The sequence below is a fragment of the Phycodurus eques genome, chromosome 9 (genome assembly GCF_024500275.1).
Source record: "Phycodurus eques isolate BA_2022a chromosome 9, UOR_Pequ_1.1, whole genome shotgun sequence".
Taxonomy (NCBI): domain Eukaryota; kingdom Metazoa; phylum Chordata; class Actinopteri; order Syngnathiformes; family Syngnathidae; genus Phycodurus; species Phycodurus eques.
This window is the reverse complement of record NC_084533.1, coordinates 29,519,013-29,537,028: the sequence shown is the minus strand read 5'-3', so window position 1 is coordinate 29,537,028 and position 18,016 is coordinate 29,519,013. Positions and strand designations below refer to the sequence as shown.

Genomic DNA, 18,016 nt, shown 5'->3' with positions numbered 1-18,016 from the left:
CAAATCATGTTATTGCCACGACGCCACAAATCGTTTTGAAATCCGAACACAAGGATAATAGCTTGTTTAAGTATTGTTTAAGTTACTGTAGAACAAGGGTTTGGTCACAGAAAAATGCAATAGCTCAACATTATTGTTTATTATGACGACAATTTGGAATTTGGGTACAGATTTGAGCGAAAACCACGGACGTGGACGAGCGCGATTTGCCTTGGCCGGCCACGTGAAATGAGGCGGCGGGCCGCATCCTTGCCCCGAGCCTCGAGTTTGACATGTACATGGATGTCCTGACGGGTCGCGGGCGTGCCGGCGGCTAAGAGTCTGGGCGGGCGAGAGGCGGGGTAGAACCTGAACTGGTCGCCAGCCAATAACAGTTTATTCATGATATACCTATTTTTTTTTTTTATTAATCGCCCGATTCATCGGCGAATGGAATTTTTACGTGACCCAGAACACAACGCAGAGGCACCCAATCATCGCGTACGTCCCGACCGGGTCAAAATAGTATTTGATAGCGGCAGCTACGTTTGAATCAGAGGTACCGCTCGTTTCAAAAACCGCAAAAGATGCGGTCATAACTTCCCGGTCAAATCGTCCGATCGAGTCGTCCCTCTCGCCCGATCGGCGACGAGTCTTCTCCCCCACCGGGAACCGGGACCTCCCTCTTCCTGCGGCTTCATTTCGTTTGCTCTTGTGTTTAGTGATTCGTTGATGCGTTTTGCACTTCAGGGCCACCGTACGCTTTAGAGCCAGCGTGTCGGTCGGCACGCACGCCTCCAGAAATGAACGACGGGGGGCATGATGTCACCCCCGCCGCGCCCGGTGCATTGTGGGAAACAATTAGGTAGGATTCAGATTACGACACGCGCACACGCACACGCACGCAGAGTTGTCGTAGTGGAAGCTGCGGCAGAGACAAATCAATAATCATCAAAAATGTGTGGAATATTTTCTACGGTGACAAAATGAGACGCTAGCTTAAGCCATTGGTCGCACTTGACACCCCAACCAAAGAGGGCGCACAACATGCGCAACACAAAGGCACACACAAAACAACACGCCCGCATACGGTAACAGTCACACACATGCAGACACACAAACACAAATACATAAAACACACACACACACACAATAAAACACGTAGACACGTAATGATATACGCGCACACAATACAACGTGCACACACAGTAACACAGACAGACACACAGTACACACACCAAATGCACACGGACTCACGCACTATCACACAGAAAAGGACACACTTGCGGACACGCACACACACAAAATAATGCAAACCACAAACAGACGCACGCAATAATTCACACACTTACATCGACACAGGCAAAACACCCAGACACGCGCAAACGGGCCGACGGTCCTCATTAGTAGGCGGAGTCAAGTGCAATGACGGTACCGCCTTGTTGGCCTCTTGAAATAATTCTGCTAACTCATTAGCATCGAACAAGAGCGGCTTGGCGCCTACATTAGCATCGCACGATGATGCCGGTGTGTGCGCGCGCGCGTGCGCCTCGTTGGCTCGTCCGCACATCATCAATAATTCACCGGGCGAGATGCGAAAACGACAACGGGCTCCCGTTCCACCGGCGTGTACCATCAAAGTCAATATTTGATGAGCCACTAAAACACAACCCCTAAAACACACACACACACACACACACACACACACAAATACCGGGGGTGCGTCTCCGCTCCCTGGTCGGTGCACTCGACACGCACAAGTTGATCGCGCTCAAAGAAATTTGTTCCGTCTGACAGCTTGAGTGGCGCCGCTCTGCAGGCCGCCGACACGCATTACAAGACGGGACCGTTTGTGTGAGTGCGTGTGTGCGTGTATGTGAGTGTGTCTGCATGAGTGTAGATTTGTTTACATTTCGTGTGAGCATGTTCCTGTGTGAGTGTCGTTGTGTCTGTCTACATGTGTTTGTGTCTGTGCATGCGTGTACATGTATTTATGTGTGCGGGTGTGTGTGTGTAATTGAGTGTATTTGTGTGTGTGTGAGCATGTACATTTCTTTTTGTTCGTGTAAATGCAAGTGTGCGCTCAGTGCACTTCTTTTCCAGAGCCACACACACAAACACACAAACACGCACATATGTTTGAGGGTTCGGGTTAAACTTCAAGATAAGTCCTCAAACCTTTCTCAATACATCAGGACAGCAAGTGAAGGTGGGTTCAAAAACCACAGAACTGATTTGATTAGCCACAAAGGCACATGAGGGCGTGTCTTCTTGTCTTGTCTTGTCTTGTGTGTGTGTGTGTGTGTGTGTGTGTGTGTGTGAGAGAGAGAGCTTACAATGAGGTGAAAGTCGGAGTTGGATTGGAAAATGGGGGGAAAACACAATATGCAGCCAACACACACACACAAACACACACACACACACACACACTGACACGTCTGGTGATGTCGTTATTGCGTGGCAGCCAGCAGCACTTGCAGCGGTTCCAGTAGAAAAATGTTCCCGCTCCTCCCAGAACACCTGCAGCAGCCCCACGGGATGCTGGGAGATGTAGTGTGTGTCGTGAAACCTGGTCGGCCTTTCTGATTCTGTTTTGAATCGGTTCAGCTCTTATCTCACAGATCAGTCATGTTCCTCCAAAACACATCAAATTGAGTGTGGGGTGGCCTGTCCTGTATTCTTCTCACATTCTTCTCTGCCACTCCAGACTTCCGCATGCAGTACCACAGCTCCTCTCTGGGTACTCTGTCATAGGCTTTCTCTAGATCCACAAAGACACAATGTCGCTCCTTCCGACCTTCTCTGTATCATCAAATAATGCATCTGTGGTCCTCTTTCTAGGCATGAAACCATACGGTTGCTCGCAAATACTCACTTCTGCCCTGGTTCTAGACTCCACGACTCTTCATTGTGTGTCTCATCCACTTTATTCCTCTACAGCTCTGCACATCACTCTCGTTCTTAAAAATGGGCACCAGGACACTTTTCCTCCATTCCTCAGGCATCTTCTCACACACTAGAATTCTATTGAACCAGCTGGTCAGAAACTCCACAGCCACCTCTCCTACATGCTTCCAAAACTCCACAGGAATGTCATCAGGACCAACCGCCTTTCCATTTTGCATCCTCTTTCATGCCTTTCTAACTTCCCCTTTGCTAATCATTGCCACTTCCTGGTCCACCACACTTGCCTCTTCTACTCTCATTTTCCTCATTCGTCAACTCCTCAAAGTATTCTTTCCAACTATCCAGTCATGTGCTGGATAAAGTTCCAGTGAGAAGTTCAGGTATAGTTTTTATCAATCAATGTCTACACTAAGTAAGTTATGAAATGTTTGTGTGAATGAGTTGATGATGTCATCAATGATGATTGATTGATGACAAGTGAAAGCGTGATGTCATCAAGATGAGACAAGATGAGGCTCCCGGGTGAAACCTTCCCATCTTTTCCGCCTCATCAAATCGGAAACTCTCGAAAATGCCGTCACGACCGGCAACGGGCCGCTCGTGCGAACGTCGCGACTTTTTAGCGGAAGTGCGAGTCGGCACTCGTGGATTCCGCACGGCAGCCGCTCAGCTTTGAGTCACGTGACTAAAATGTTCCGTGACAACAAGTCATACGACTTGTTGATCCACTTTAAGTTCACTTTGGATTCACTTCAAATCATTTGAAGAGCACACAGTTCAAGTTCATTTCAGAGTCAGTTCGAGTTCCCCTCAAAGCAACTTCCAATACACTTCCACTTCAATTCATTTGAGATCCACTTCAAGTTTTCATTTTAAGATCATTTCAGATCCATTGCAAGTTCTCTTAAGATCGGTGTCAAGTTGACTTAAAATCCACTTCCGATTCATTTAAGATCCCCTTGGAATTCAATTGAAGATACACTTCCAAATCATTGAAGATTCCTTTCGGGTCGATTTAAAATCGACTTCAAATTCACTCAAGATCAATTTCGAGTTCACTTGAGAGCCACTTAAAGTTCAGTTCAGATCCAGTTGACTTAAGTCCGCTTCCAACAGCCTTGCTGCGTTTCACACACAGCTTCCGTGCTAATCCGGGATCATCTGATCACATGAACACGCTCGAGACGGTAGAGATGATCGTGGACTTCAGGAGGCATCCTTCGCCACGGCTGCCCCTCACGTTGTCCGGCCGCCTTGTGTCAACCGTCGAGACCTTCGAGTTCCTGGGAATTACAATCTCTCAGGACCTGAAGTGGGCGAACGACATCAACTCCGTCCTCAAAAAGGCCCAGCGGAGGATGTACCTCCTGCGGCTTCTGAGAAAGCACGGCCTGCCGCCGGAGCCGCCGAGACGGTTCTACACGGCGGTCATCGAATCGGTCCTGTGTTCTTCCATCGCAGTCTGGTTCGGCGCCGCTACGAAAAAGGACAAACTCCGACTGCGACGGACAACCAAAACTGCCTGAAAGGATTGTCGGCTACCCCCCTACCCGCCATTGAGGACTCGCACGCCGCCAGAACTAAGACAAGGGCGTGCGAAATCCTCTCGGACCGTCCGCACCCCGGTCACCGGCTCTTCCGGCTCCTTCCCTCAGGTAGGCGCTACCGATCGACGCAAACTAGAACTAGTAGACATTCCGACAGCTTCTTCCCTCTTGCGATCAACTTCTTAAACACCTAACCTATAATTCCATGACGACAAGCTGGCAATTTTTGACTTGAGTTGGTTGTCACATTTCTGTGGGGCCAATTATGTATGACTCGTGCACTCACTGTAGTTGTCTCGCCATGCTGCACTATTTGCATATACTGGCCACTCATGCCAGAGTAGCATCTGCTCCATTTGCACACTGATCGAGGAGTATCTGTAACATTTGCACAACCGACATTGTCCCAGATGATCGCACTACTCGTCACTTGAAACCGCATACGCTCCTTGAAGTCTCGGCGCCCTTTGCACAATGGTCATTGCACCGGACTATTGCAATATTAGTCGTTCGAACTGCTCTAAGTGCTCGAGGACTCTGCATCTTTTTGCACAATTGTTTTTTGTCAATGTCTTTATGTCCCCAAAGTGTTCTGTAAATTGACCGTTTGTCGTACTAGAGCGGCTCCAACGACCGGAGACAAATTCCTTGTGTGTTTTGGACATACTTGGCAAATAAAGATGATTCTGATTCTGATTCTGATGACGACAAGTGACAAGTACACCACTCTTGATCTTTCGATCTTCGTCTCCAGAAAACCATCCTCTTCATCACCCTCCTGATCGTCGTCGTTTTCAGGTCCAAATGGATGCCGATCGACGGCGTCGCTCTTCGATCCGCTTCCTTCCCTGCCGACGGCCCGCGCGGACCGCAACCCACAACATTTCATCATTACACACACACACGCGCACGCGCGCGTACAGTTGATTGGATTCCCGATAAAGAGAAGGAATAATGATGCAAATATTACATAGTAACTGTAATTTATTCTCCTTTGAAGTCGCATCAACACATGCACGCACGGACGCACACACAAACACACAGGCACGCACACACCGAGTTGGCACAAGCGCTGAGGGCAAATGCTCGCGTGTGTGTGTTTTTTGCAGTGTGTGTGTTTTCCTGCCGAATGTTCTCAGCACATTTGAGCTTTTAACGCTCTCTGCTTCCTTCCATCTGTTGGCCGGCATGCTGGTGTGTTGGTGTGTTGCGGCGGCAGTGTAGTGCGGCGTGAAGGCGGCGGCGGCGGCGTCGCGGGGACCGGCGGTCGGCGTCAAGGTCGACGCCGGCCGCCGCCATCTGGCCCGACCTCGGACCGCACTCCAAAACACCTCGGAGATCGCCTCTCACTCAAAGTCGAGTCAAAGCGCCTCCCACAATGCACCACGTGTACGTACGGACATGGACAAAATTGTTGGTAGCCCTCTGTTAATGAAGAAGAAAAACAACAACAACATCGTCATCATCAAATGGCTTGAATCTGACAAAAGTCATAATAAACAAAACTGTCATGAAAATGAACCGATGAAAATTAAGACATCGCTTTTGAATGGCGGTTCAACAGAATTCTTTTTAAAAACAAACTCATGGAAAAAAGGACGGCACCTCTGGAAAAGATGGAAAATCATTTGAGCGTAGGACACACCTTGTGCCTGTAATTAGCATCGCAGGTGTCTTCAAACTTGGAATCATTCAGTCGGCCTCTTTAAAGGCCGCCGACCGAGTCGTCACCGTGCCGGTTGGCGACGGGCTGCGTACCGCGGGAAGCCGAGGAGAGGGTTGTTTCGGGAGATTAGAAAGAAAAGTACACAAGCAGACGACCACGTTAACCAAGACCATCTCCGAGCGGCTAAATGTTCCTGTGGCTACAGTTGCGCGTATTCTGAAATCGAAGATCCGCAGGAGTGTAGCCGACCTCCCCGGACGTAAATGGATGACAAATGGAAGAAACGGATCATACGAAAGGTAAGAGAAGAGCCCTGAACAACCTCCAGAGAAATCCAAGGTCAACTCCGAGGTCAAGCTACCTCAGTGTCAACTCCCACCGCCTGTCGTCGTCTGAGCCAAAGTGGACTTCTCTCTTGAAAAGATAGCATCGAGAAGCCAGACTGGAATTTGCCAAATTGCACGTTGACAAGCCACAAAGCTTCTGGGAGAAGGCTCAGAATGGACAGACGAAGCCAAACCGGACCTTTCTGCCGTCAAACCGTCGTCATGCTCGTTCGCACACAAAGTCCGCGAGCCCCTTTTCGGTCATGTGACGTTCCGCATATAACGCTCGGGGCCCGATGGGGCTGCGATCCACGATTAATATCATAATAGATTGAATTGTTGTGAAATTCCCATCCCTTCATTCAAAAGCAGAACATTATTTCCAATTGACAGTGCAGAAACGGATGCTTATTATTATTATTATTCAGAAAATCGGCAAAAATGTTGATCGTGGTTTTCCAAAGTGCGAGCAAATATTTCTTATTTTGAAAAAACACAAAGATAATCAGTCTGCTGGACTATTATAATAAATACGGCTATTAATATTGCCTGTTGGCAGGCTGACATTCCAAAGATTTGGACAATTTAAAGTTTAACGATAATCCGATGGTCAAAACAGTTGCGGATGAACCGATTCATTTTTGCAGCCCGAATTGCCGGCCGACTTAAGATCCGCTTCAGTTTGCGAGCGGCACGATCGGTCACCTGGCGGCCATTTTTGCTCCTACGCGCCGGCGTCATCAAATTAGCCGGCGTGTGTCGGCCGCAAACAGAAGGCGCTCGCTAATATCCGGTCTCATTTGCATATTAAGTACGCCAATGTGCGCGCGTCGTCTCGATTTTTGCGGCGCCTGCGCCAGAAGGCGAAGACAAGCTAGCGCTTTGCTCGACAAACGTCGCCACGCGTGCTGCGCTGCGATCGGTCGACGGCGGCGCCGCTTCCTGTCACAGTTCGCGTCGCCGGCGGCGGGCGACACTGCGGCGTCAGCTGACACGCGCGTGGAGGTGTTACGCGGCGCCAACGTGGAGGTGTTACGCGGCGTGAACGGCAGCAGGCGGGACGCCAGAAATGCTGCGCGCATTTACACGGAAGGCGCCGCGCCAGGACTCGAACCCGTGATACGGGAAGCAGACTTTTCCAACCGAACCGATGTCGGCTCGGGTGGCAGCGTGGCAGCCGGGCGCTTAGCGCCGGAGGCCTTTTGAGCCCGTCCGAGCAATTTGAGAGATCTTTCCTTTTAACCGAGCTCGAAAAGCGGAAAACGCCTCCAATTTCAATCGCCAAAATACACACACATTGCAAGCGCACGCACTCGTGCACACGGACGATCGCACACGTGAACAAACACACCCCGGCACGTGTACGTACATACACACGCGCACACCCAGCGCGGTGGTGTAAAAACGTGCGTGACTGCCGCACGCCCGTTGGTGGCGCTCAAGAGGACGAGAAGATTTCGCCGGAGAAATCTTTTCGTGTCCGACACTCGCCAAAAAGACGGAACGCATTTGCCGAGGTTTCCGTGACGACGGTTGATCACATGACAGGAAGTGAGCGAGAGAGGCGGATGTCCAGAAGAGGCTCGCGGGACGGGAGCATCGCAACACGTGCCCTCCGCGGCCGTTGCCCGGAGAAGAAACTTGGACAAAGTCCCGGCACGCCACCGAAATCGGCGTCGACGTGCGGTGGAACGCTTCCGTCTCCCGATATCGATACGACTCCTTTCCGTATCGTTTCACGACACGGCCCGCTCAATTTCCATCCATCCATTTTCTTTACCGCTTCTCCTCACGCGGGTCGTCCCGGCCATCTTCGGTTGAGAGGCGGGGTACCGGTCGCCGGCCAATCGCAGGGCCCGTAGAAACAAACTTGATATTCTGTTTCCAAGAAACAACATCTATTCCAAAGTCCTATTTTTCAAACTTTGAATGCCAAAATGTCCCAAATATTTTGTGACGATGCTAACGACATTTTGGTCCCTCTTCTGTTTCGTCTCCAAATGTCACTCAAGCCGTCGTTAGCGCTGACGCCACCGGAGGGAGCCTCGTGATGTTGTTGCGATGCGCCGGAGGGATCTGTGATGAGGCTGCCATTTTGCATTCACACAACAGCGGACAGCGAAATACATGCTGTTACTTCTCAGATATGAATGAATATGCACGGATTTGTGAACGTGTCGCAGCTTTTGCATGTCTTGACCGTTATTACGATTGATTAAAGACAAGCGCATAATGGCTTTAATGAGTACTGAGGATCGTTTCTGGAGTATCCGCAGAGTTGGAAGAGCGACACATTTCATCATCTCCGGTCCATAATATCATCGAAAGGTTCAGAGAATCTGGAGAAATCACCGCATGTAAGCGGCGAGGCCGAAAACCGACATTGAATGCCCGTGACCTTCGATCCCTCGGGCGGCACAGCATCAAAAACCGACATCGACGTGAAAATGATATCACCGCACGGGCTCGGGAACACTTCAGAAAACCGACGTCAGTAAATACAGTTGGGCGCTGCATCCGTAAGTGCAACTTGAAACTCTACTATGCAAAGCAAAAGCCATTTATCAACAACACCCAGAAACGGCGCCGGCTTCTCTGGGCCCGAGCTCATCTAAGATGGATTGATGCAAAGTGGAAAAGTCTTCTGTACTCTGACAAGTCCGCATTTCAAATTGTTTTAGGAAATTGTGGACATCGTGTCCTCCGGGTCAAAGAGGAAAAGATCCATCCGGACTCTTATGGACGCAAAGTTCAAAAGCCGGCATCTGTGATGGTATGGGGCTGTGTTAGTGCCAATGGCATGGGGAACTTGCATATCTGTGAAGGCGCCATTCATGCTGAAAGGTACATACGGGTTTTGGAGAAACATACGCTGCCATCCAAGCGACGTCTTTTTCACGGACGCCCCTGCTTATTTCAGCGAGACGATGCCAAAGCACATTCTGCACGTGTTACAACAGCGTGTCTTCGTCGTAAAAGAGTGCGGGTACTAGACTGGCCCGTCTGCGGTCCGGACCCGTCTCCCACTGGAAATGTGAGGCGCATTATGAAGCCTAAAATACGACAACGGAGACCCCGGACTGTTGAACAGCTGAAGCCGTAAATCAAGCAAGAACGGGAAAGAATTCCACCTCCAAAGCTTCAACAATTAGCGTCCTCAGTTGCCAAACGTTTATGGAACGTTGTTCAAAGAAAAGGTGATGCAACACAGTGGGAAACACGACCGTGTCTGTCCCAGCTTTTTGGGAACGGGTTGCAGCCATCAAATCCCAAGTGAATGATTATTTGCTAAAAACAATCAAACGATCAGTTTGAACATGAAATATCTTGTCTTTGTAGTGTATTCAATTAAATATAGGTTGAACATGATGTGCAAATCAACGTATTCTGTTTTTATTTAAGTTTAACACAACGTCCTTCATTGGAATTGGGGTTGGTTGTATGTGTGTGTGTATATTATATATATTATATATATATATATATATATATATATGCATACCTCCTCATGTCAACAAATTAAAACCACACCAGTGTGTGTACGTATGCTTGTACAAATATGTGCATCAGTGACCATGTGTGTACTTAAATGTAAATGTGTGTGTGTGCGTGTATGCCAAAGTGAGTGAGTGGAGACAGGAAGCAGCATTGCAATGACCTCACAGGAAGTGCACGTGTGTGTGTACTCGCACACACGTGAACGCACACTTTGGCGTGAGCGTGTGTGAGCCTGCACGTGTGATTGACAGCTGCAGGGTGCGAGTGTGTTTGTTAATGACTGACGACTAAATAACACTTAAGCCTGCTAGCGCAGGTGGGGGGCAACGGGGGGGGGGGATTGGTCGAGAGATCGATGCCCGTATTCACACGCGCGCACACACACACCTGCGCTCCCGACTTGGTGGCCCGGCGCCCCCGGCTGGTCTGGACATTGAATGTCAGGGGGGGTCGCGGTTGGCGGAGTGGGGTTAGCCACACGTCTTCATCTAGGCTGTTTTTTTTTTCCCAGCATCCTCCAGTGGCGTCTAGATTAGCCGGTTAAAGGCTGCCGCGGCATCGCGATCTTTGATTGGACCGTTTGACAAGCAGGATTAGAACATGCGATTAGCAAGACGCCGCACGTACGCGCCGCTAAGCTAAAATAAGCTAAGATAACCCCCGCGCTATGATGTAGCCTCAGTATTGCTCGTCTTCTTTTTTCCTCCTCACGAAGCTCTTCCGTGTCTCTCCTGTTAGCACGTTAGCACAAACGTGCGACCTGTCTGTTTGGTCACTTGGAGCTAGCTTGCGCTAATGTGACGACTGCTCAAGGGTGATGACCGTTAACTGTGCACACTAACGAGCGGTCGCACCAGGCGAGCGATGATGTCACACTTTGAAGGTCGGCGCGACTTCAGACACTTTAAGCGACAGGAAGTGGGGGGGCGGCGTCCCCCAGGCCCACTGGGGAGCGGGGAGGGGCTTTTGGCAGTGCGGCGTCTTCGCTTGGATGGCGGCGGCGGCGGGAAGCGGACTCGGGGGCGACATTACACACATGCACGCACGCGCGCGCACGCACGCACACACACTAGGCCTTAAAAGAACACCTGCTAACACATACACATCAGAGGAGGAAGATGATGAGGAAGAGGAGAGTGAAGAAGGTTTCTAGCGCAGATGGAGACGGACGAGCCACGCAGGAAAGTCGTGCGCGCGCGGTTCCCAGATCTCGTCAGTCTTCCGTAACGACGTCACGTGCTGCGAGACGACCCCGGGTGCGAGAGTTCATCGATGAATCGACAACTGATCGATGACCAACTTCATTGACGACTATTTCGATCATCGATTAATTGTTTCCAGACATTGTTTAACATCAAAATGGTCCACATCGTTGGAATTTCGGCCTCTCGACAGTAAGCCATCTCCAATTTCTGTCGTCCTCCTTGAAAGCGCACCGACTGTCTTTTCAAAATAAGACTTTTGCAAACATCCGCTTTCAATTTCTCATTTTCTGACGAATGTTACGGACAAAGCGAGCAACTGAATCAGAATCAATTTGTTTGTGTATTTTCTGTACTTTCAATTGGAAATAAGGTCCTCTTTGTGTTTTTGAATTTAATTCATCGATGGATCGAAAAAATAAGTGATTAATGAACAAAATCGTGAGTTGCGGCCCGAGAGCCCGATGACAAGTCCACTGATGATGATGTCACACACACGCGTAAAGACCGCCGACTCTTGACGCTTACGCAAGCGGACGCTTTCGAGGTGGATTTCAGATGTCGTGAGGATTTTTGGGATTTTTTTGGAGTGCTCAGTGCAGGCAAAGCGACACGACCCCTCCCCCAGGTAGCGTTCGTATATTTACCGAATCATGGAGACCCGCCAAAATCTGCAAATAATTGACCCACTTATAACGCCGTTGGGGGGGGGGAAAGTGGTTATTCTTTTTAAAGCCCCAAAATTCTTTCACAAGTGAGAAGAAATCAAACTGGCCGTTTTCTGAGTTGGCCAACCCCCCCAAAAAAAAAAAAAACAGAGAAGAAAAAACAAAAAGAAAGACAGAAAGATGTTTAAAAAATGTTTTTTAAAAATGGGAAGAAAAAAAAAAGAGAACAAATATTTGCGGATAGGTGACGAAGCGCAAGTGTGCAGGGTTCCACTGTAGCGCTGTCTTGAAACGAAGCTTAGCAAGCCGCTACGAGTGTTAGCGTGTCTACAATTGGTCAAATAAATACCAACATGGCTAACTAGCTCGTGGCTAACTAGAGCAGCTAACATCAGTAACATCAGCTCCTACCCGCGCTGATAGTTTACTATTTTATATATTTCCAGACATATAAGTATGTTCATTCTTCTACTTCATTGTGATGATTTTATTTTAAAAAAAAGCTTACTAATGAGCCTCCGGCGTGCATTCAATGGAGAAAGATTGTTATTTACGCAAACATTTCTCAATCATTCGTCTTAAGAGGAATGCGAAAGCGGCCCCATACCTAGCTGGAACGTTCCGGAATGTTCGACTATTCCGGAATATTGAAGATAAACATTAGGAATATTGGAACTAAATATTCTGGAATATGAAAATATTCTGGAATGTTGTGGGAACAGTTGAGGACCATGAACAAAAACAGTGGAAGAAGAGCGTGTTGTTGAGCGCACCATCATCATCATCATCATCATCATCATCGTCATCATCAGACGCGGGTGTGCGCGTGTTACGTTAGTTACGTAATTAGTCGTAAGTGCCGATGCGATGCGTCGAAAGTCATTTGCATAGCGTGAACTAAGTGACGTCTGCTTCAATTTTGCCGCGCGAGCTCGGCCTCATTCCTCAAGGTGACAGGCCGTTCGCTCGCTCTAGTCCGCCCGGCAACAACAAAAAAGCATACCTACCCCCCCCCCCAAATTAATTTGTCAAGCTTCTGCTGGAATAAGATGTTCACCTTGAAAAGTCCATTTACTGTTCCCCACACACAAAAAAAGAAACTCCCACAAAATACACTTTAAACTTCTACAACCAATAACTTGACAGCCACTCACGCTCACACACACACACACACACGTGCGCACACACACGGCAACAACAAGTTTGTGTGTATGTGCAACAAGGAACCAATCGTGTGTAAGGAACAATATCAGGGACCATACACACAATAAAACGAGGAATCAAACTGCACACAGAACCGTACAAGATACCAAATATGGAACCAAATTAGGGCAAGTGGGTATGTGAAACCAAACATGGACCCCCCCCCCCCAAAAAAAAGCAAGCAAAGCATGTAAGAAACCAAATAACGCACCGAACAAGAAATGAAGAAAGGGCCCAAACAAAAAGATTTTTGTCGAGAACCACCAATCGTGGAACCAAACGAGGTACCATGTAAGAAACCAAATAAAGAGCCAAACTGGGATAAATGGGTATATGAAACCAAACATGGACCTGTACAAGGAACCAAATGTGGAAGGAATCATACAAGAAAGCAAATACGGAACCAAACAAATACACAAGGAACTAAACATCGACCGATACAAGCAACCAAACACGTGTAAGGCACCAAATGAGCGAAGACCGAACCCCAAATAAGGTTCGTAACGCTACTCGCAACAACAATTTGCGGCATCGTGTCGCCCCAGAAGGCCAACGATTGGCTTCTACGAAACGACGGTTGATTTCCGATCCGTATTTGATTTGTACACAAAATGAATTGCATTCAAAGGACAAACCAACAAAACACGACTTTGCCACATCCGTCCGTTTTCTGTATCGCTTCTCCTCACGCTGCTGTGCCAGGCGCCGCCAATCTGGGCTTCGGTGTCTTGCCCAAGGACACTTCAACGGTGCACAGCGGGAGCCGGAATTTGAACCGTCAACCCTTCGGACGCCGGAGGATCCGCTCGACCGACGGAACGACGGCCGCCCCCACTAAGGCTCCGATGTGATCGGCCGCAGGGCGCGTGCCGCCATAGGATTGGCTGCTGCACCGCGGTATAACACAACTTACTCCTTCCAGATGGGAACACGAGTACGGGACCCCTATTTGGAACGGTCATCTGGCTACATCTGCGCCAATCGTGTTGCGGCGGGGCGCGTCCTGCCCAGAACACAAGAGGGATTCCTAATAACGCCGCAAGGATACGTCTGGCGCGAGCTTGCCCATATTTGAAAGGGGTGACTGAGCGGCCTACCAGGAAGTAGCATGGACGCGGGGTAATGTGTTTCCATTGTGATGGGTCGCATGTGTGCGCGTGCGTGCGTGTGTGACGGGGGGAGAAAAATGCAGAGAAACACACAGAAGCGGGGGATCCGAGGGGGATTGGGAAAATAAAGAACAGAAGAAGAAAACGCTGCTGATCACGTCAATATTGTTGCAATATTTATGAAGGCTTCGAGCTCAGCTGCCCCAAACCACAGTCGGCTTACGCGCACGACTCAATTGTCCATTTTTATCGACGACCCCGTTGTGTGTGTTACACGTTAGCAATGACGCTAACGAGCGCCGACACGCTAACCCAAGCTCGTCACGTGACCCCGACCTCGTATCGCCGGCCTCCGTCTCGATATAGAAATCGATACCGTCTTCGTGGCACCGCCGCCTCCTCTTCATCCTCCTCCTCTTCCTCCCTCTGTCCTGATCTCAACTGTCTTATTCGCACCGCCGGCCCCCCGACATCATATCATTCACCGCCTATATACACACACACACACACACACGCAGTGACCGACTGGTTAGCACATCCGCCTCACAGTTGTGAGGTTGCGGGGTCAAATCCCGGCCCCGCCCGTGTGGAGTTTGCACGTTCTCCCCGTGCCTAGCGTGGCTTTTCTCCGGGTACTCCGCTTTCCTCCCACATCCCCACAACACGCATGCTCGGTTAACTGAAAAACTCTAAATTGCCCGTAGGTGTGAATGTGAGTGCCAATGGCTGTTCTGTTTCTATGTGCCCTGCGATGGGCTGGCGACCAGTTCAGGGTGTACTCCGCCTCCCGCCCGAAGAAAAGAAATCACCTTTATTGTCATGAACATGCATGCACACGAAATGTGTTCTCTGCATTTAACCCATCACGGTGAACACATACACATGTTCGCGGATGTCGGCGGACGGTCCGGTCGGGGTCTTGAACTTCGGTCCCCCACGGTGGCAGGCGACGAGCTTAAGCATTGGGCCACGGCTGCCCAAAACTCCTCACGGGAAGGCCGCAGCTCGGATTCGAACCCCGACCCGTGAGGGGCGCTAACCACAAGATAGCTGGGACGGGCTCCGGCACGTTCGCGACCCACATGAGGAGAAGCGCTACAGAAAACGGATGGATGGATGGATATACATGGGCAGCCGTGGCCCAATGGTGAAGATCATCGCCTGCCACGACGTTCAAGACCCCGACCGGACCGTCCGCCGACATCCGCGAACATGTGTATGTGTTCACCGTGATGGGTTAAATGCAGAGAACCAATTTCGTGTGCATGCGTGCATGTTCACGACAATAAATTCTGATTCTTCTTCATCTAAATAATCTGTCCAAAAGTTGTCACACAGGAAGTCACGACATGCACACGCGCGCATGCGTGTGTTTGCGTGCATTTGCGCACGTACGTTTGTGTGTATGTGTGTCGGTAAGTCGGGATCCTGAGGGGCTTTCCCAATCTTCCCATGATCCCCTGCTCCTTGCGGAGGGCTTTGTGTACGGGCGCGTTCGTGTGCGCGTCTCGTTCCAGCAGTCGGGAAGTCGGCGGGTGATAATGTCAACACACTTGCGACAAATTGCTGCAAACAATTAAGTGCGAGCGAGCAGGAAGTCAGCAAGCAGCTGATTCTCGACATGGAAGCTTAGCATAGCTTAGCATAGCTTAGCATAGCTGAGCGTGGCATCCTGAAGAGTCGCAGCAGCTGTTAAGAGCTCGCACGCACGCACGCACACTCTAAAGCCAAAGTAAACAAGTCTAAAAACAGAACTGATCGTTGACTTACGAACTTTCACGCTCAGTTCATCTGGGAAAATGTTTATTACAAACACGCGTGTACGCGTCGTACATGTGCACACACTGTACACTCGATGCCGACGCTCGACACACTCGAGTAAGTGAGTTAGTCGCGAGTTAGTTAGTTAGTCAGTCAGTCAGTCAGTAGCAGCGCGCGCGAGGGGTCGCGTCTCGCGAGCGGCAAATTAGCATGAGGAAGACGAGGGCGAATGAGAGCGCTGGAAAGGGGAGCGATCGGAAGGACGCAGGCTGCCCGACCGGCGGGTAAAGAAGGCAAAAAGGCAAAAGAAGCGGAAGCTGCCGCTCGACTCCGAGGTGGGAACGTCGCTCGTGTCGGGAGTCAAATTCTGCATCCGTTCCTCGTTAGCTCGGAACGTCCGTTTCCGGACATTGTCGTCCCGACGAGCACTTTCGTCGTCGGATGGGAACAAAATGGATGAAAAGGAGCGGCGAGCAAATGACCAGTTGGTGGTTGCTCTTCCATCCACTTTAGCTAAGAAACTTTTTTTCATTTTGTGTGATTCTTCTATTTATTTCTACTGTACATGCAATTGTCACGTGTATCTTCAGTTTCTTAAAATGCTGCTCCAAAAGGCACTTCGGACATGTAAGCATCGTCCAGTACATCATCAGAATCCTCTTTATTTGCCAAGTATGTCCAAAAAAGCACACAAGGAATTTGTCTCCGGTCGTCGGAGCCGCTCGAGTACGACGACAGACGGTCGATTGACGGAGAACGCTTTGGAGACACAAAGACATTGACGGGGAAAAAAACAGTCACTGAGCAGTAAAGCGTTGCTAGTTATCTGCTAATGCTGGTAAAAAAAAATTAAAAAAATTGGACAATTGTGCAAAAAGATGCAGAGTCCTCTAGCACTTCGAGCAGTTCGAATTACGCTATGTTATATTATAGAAAAATATCTGTTGAAACAATACATTTGCTTTATTGTTCACGTCAATTCAATTGGCTCGCGAGCGATCGACATCGGCGTCCATCGCTCCGCCTCGGCGGTTCCGAACCTACGTCGGATGGGACCGCGGCGCTTCGGCGAGGCGGTCGGAGTTCGACGGACGACGACGGGACGCGCGAACCGCGAACGTGGACGACGGCGCCCGAATGGGACGGGCGTGTCTTCGGCAAAGCGGGCGGACGAGTGCGCGGGTGAGCCGGAAGGTCGCGGCGCAAAGCCGTTTTGTTTCGGGTGAGTTGAGGAAAATCACAAAGGCGTCATCGATCGCTCGACGCGCACGCGACCGCCGTCGCCTCGGTGTCGACTACAAAGCATCTGAAGTCGCTCGAGCCCGACCGGGGAAGGGAAACGGCGAGTGAGTCGCAGTAGTTAGTCGACGAGTGACGAGTGAGCGGGTTAGTGAGCGAGCAAATGAACTAAGAGTGAGTCACCAAGTGAACGAGTGACCCAAGCGAGCGAAAGCAAAGCGAGCGAGCGCGTGTGACGACGTGACGGCTGTGAACGAGGAGCCGAAAGGGAGGCGGGCGGAGGGTAAAAGACGAGATGCGAGTGCGGTTCAAAGGTCACCCGGCGTCTCTGCGCACCCCCCGCTTTACACACCAACGTGCGTGCGAGGGGCCGCTGACCCCCACGTAAGGCGTGAGCGTTAAAGCGGGGGCGGCGGTCGGAGCGGCTGACGGCGACGCTCGACTCGGATTGATGCTGGCGCCGAGACCTCCCGCGCGCTGCTAATTGCTCATCTTTGCTGCGATAAAAGCAACGCGCACATCAAAGTCACACTGCACTTTTCATGCTGAACCTTTCGCTTCATGACAACCTTAATTTGAATGAGTTGAAGACGACGACACTAAATGTCTTCGCTGCGGCCGCTACGCTATCATTTGCATGATAGCTCTCTAAACACACACGCAATACATGTTTATGCGCGTGAGCGTTCATGTGTGTCATAAATCCTTCGTTCTTAACAGCCACTAAAACGCAGAGAAACAACCAGTCGCTGTAAATCACGTCACATGACCTGAATGGTGCTCGTGCGCGTGCGCGTGCGCGCTCCTGTGCGTTGGTGTGGCCGCGCCGTTGGATGAGCTGGAATTTGATTCTATTCTGTTGTGTTCTGTTTACTTGGGCTGGATTCAATTCTATTTTGCGTGTGCGAATGTTC

General features: G+C 50.0%; 1 protein-coding gene across 4 annotated transcripts in view; it reads right to left on the bottom strand.

Moving 5' to 3' along the window:
* LOC133408022 (transcription factor COE1-like) overlaps window positions 1–18,016 on the bottom strand; it is a 61,367-nt gene that overhangs the window by 21,468 nt on the left and 21,883 nt on the right. The window lies entirely within an intron of this gene.